Raw genomic sequence first — 3,032 nt, forward strand, 5'->3', positions numbered from 1 at the left:
GGAAGGGGAGAGCGTGCATAACTCAGCTTGGAAAGCTATGCACTCAGTCAGTGCACTCGACGTTTTTGGGCCATCATTATTACTCTTAGCCAGTACGATTAAGTTAGGAAATGTCAGCTCTCTCTCTCTCTCTCTCTCTCTCTCTCTCTCTCTCTCTCTCTCTCTCTCTCTCTCTCTCTCTCTCTCGAGTATGTGTGTTTCCAAACATGGTAACTGGAAACAGTCACCTTTCATGCAGGGACCACCATGTGTTGCCCTGATGGCTTCTTACAATTTCTTTATCTTCTTATGTTCTTATGTTTGCTTTCAGTGACAATTACGGATCCTAGAACGGTGAGAGGCTGTATTGTACTTCCATGTTAGCTAGAGAAGAGCCCGTGGTGGCGTAGGAGGGGACGTGGTGAGCTTGATGGTTTCTTGCAGCTTCCCTTATGTTCTCGTGCCTCCTTTCAGTGATAGGTAAAGATCCTAAAATAGTAAGAGGTTCTACTGCACTTTTATCTTAGCTTGGGAAGAGGTCGTGGTGGTCTGGGAGGGGGCATGGCTAGGAGACAGGTGGTTATGAGGATGTGGGCGGGGCGCTGGGCGGGCCGGCGGCCAGGCAGGCAAGGAAGGTGATGCCAAGCGGTGCTTCCTCAGACCCTCTCACAAGCGCACAGACCACCGTGCAGTCACCGCCGCCGGACGTTCCCCGCCGTCCACTGCCGCATACTCGCCACACACCCTCCTCCTCGCCTTCTCTGCCTCATCCACTCCTGGACTTGCCGCTTTTGCACCTTGCCTACTCCCACACAGACTCTCAGAGGGGCGTGGTGAGTGGCGTGAGGCCAGCGGGGCGATTCAACGAGGCTCACCGCACACACACTTCGGTCGCTCTTTGGAGATGTATGTACTAAAGTTTGCTTCTTTCGATTACTACTACTACTACTACTACTACTACTACTACTACTACTACTACTACTACTACTACTACCACCATTACTACTACTACTACTACTACTACTACTACTACTACTACTACTACTACTACTACTACTACTACTACTACTACTACTTCTACTACTACTACTATTACTACTACTTGTTTTTTCTAACTCAACCTAACCTAACCTACTGCTACTACTATCACCACTACCATTATCACTACTACTTTTACTTATTTTCTCCTCTTCCTCCTACTATCCAGGCCACGTTTTGTTTTGTCTTCTTTGTCATCTTCCTTTATCTTCCTTATCACCATTAGTTGCTGAGATAATGAGAGATGGGCAGCACCTTGATATACAAATACTTTCCTGTGTGTACCTGGGTTCCTCCTTCTGTCATGGCAAACCGAGAGCAGTTTCCACGCGTCTTCCTGTCTTCCTCCTTCCTGCTGCGTTATTGTGACACAGGACCATATTACGAAACACTTCTGCGCCACACCACTACATTCAAAAGTTCTAGTTGAAATAACACGAGTTTTGAAGGGATTATTTTTATGGCTCCAGTGACAGATTAATAAGATTACGTTATTAACAGGAGAAACACTCTTGAGAATCCGTAAATGACATTTAAAAATAGCCCAGGTGGGAGAACATTGCGTTTCAGAGTACGGGCTACACAGAGAGGCTTGTCTAGCTCTCCATAATTATGCAGTGTAGTACTAAAATAGTAAAATCGAGTTGTAAAGTGAAGTGTAAGGTTGTAAATACATTTCTTTATGCTGCATTTGTGAGGCGCTTCATCATAATATAAATTCCACTGTATAGTGTCAAGGTTTTAAGTTATTGCAGAAGGAACGTGTTGACCGTAAGGAACATTGAGTGTCAGGAAGGAAGAAAACGCTCTTGATTTTAGGTACTTGTTGTCGTTGTTGTTGTTCTCCTCCTCCTCCTCCTCCTCCTCCTCCTCCTCCTTGAGTTACTGGCCGATAAGGTTATAGTGCATCATGACAGTGTGTGTGTGTGTGTGTGTGTGTGTGTGTGTGTGTGTGTGTGTTTTATGCTGCATTTGTGAGGCGCATCATCATAATATAATTTCCACTGGATAGTTTCAAGGTTTTAAGTTATTGCAGAAGGAACGTGTTGACCGTAAGGAACGTTGAGTGTCAGGATGGAAGAAAACGCTCTTGATTTTAGGTACTTCTTGTCGTTGTTGTTGTTCTCCTCCTCCTCCTCCTCCTCCTCCTCTTCCTTGAGTTACTGGCCGATAGGGTCATAGTGCATCATGAAAGATTGTGTGTGTGTGTGTGTGTGTGTGTGTGTGTGTGTGTGTGTGTGTTGAAGAGAGAGAGAGAGAGAGAGAGAGAGAGAGAGAGAGAGAGAGAGAGAGAGAGAGAGAGAGAGAGAGAGAGAGAGAGAGAGAGAGAGTGAGTCTGGAGACGTTAAGGTTGTCCAGAGTCTATCTAACTCAGTGATTCCCAGTCAGGGTTCTGCGGGCAATCATCAGAGGCTCCTCAAGAAATCGATATGTATGAAAAATTACAGTGACCAGAATGTACACAGGTCGAATATCAGTACTCTGAGCTTTTTCCACGTCTTTTCATAGATATCCAACCTTTCAGGAATTAAACAGCTCATGCAGGGAAGCCACAAAACGCCTGATTTCTGATTTCTTTAAAAATTTTGATTGGGACAGAACAAACTTAGTAAAAAAAAGTCAATTCGTCCACTTATCAACTCGACACAATCTTCTAGATAACTATCCCTTCTTCTTCAATGACACTCAACTGTCCCCGTCTTCTACACTGAACCTCCTCGGTCTGTCTTTTACTAATAATATAAACTGGAAACCTCACATCTCATTCCTTGCTAAAACAGCTTCTATGACAACACCACCACCACCACCACCACCACCACCACCACCACCACCACCACCACCAACAACAACAACAGCAGCAACTACTACTACTACTACTACTACTACTACTACTACTGCTACTACTATAGTGCCTACTATTTCCCTGTTCTATCCTGTCCTATCCTGCTTTCTGATCTCACTTTTGTCTCTCCTTTCACCAGCATTACCTCAAAGCACACACACACACACACACA

The 3,032-nt window shown here is 44.9% G+C and overlaps 1 protein-coding gene across 1 annotated transcript in view; it reads left to right on the top strand.

Moving 5' to 3' along the window:
- Positions 1-454: 454 nt before the first annotated feature.
- LOC135108524 (alkylglycerol monooxygenase-like) overlaps positions 455-3,032 on the top strand; it is a 39,866-nt gene continuing 37,288 nt past the window's right edge. The window contains exon 1 of the mRNA XM_064019628.1: positions 455-885. The gene's annotated coding sequence lies outside the window, so the exon portion shown is untranslated. The remainder of the gene's footprint in view (positions 886-3,032) is intronic.

Source organism: Scylla paramamosain, chromosome 17 (genome assembly GCF_035594125.1).
Source record: "Scylla paramamosain isolate STU-SP2022 chromosome 17, ASM3559412v1, whole genome shotgun sequence".
Classification (NCBI taxonomy): Eukaryota; Metazoa; Arthropoda; class Malacostraca; order Decapoda; family Portunidae; genus Scylla; species Scylla paramamosain.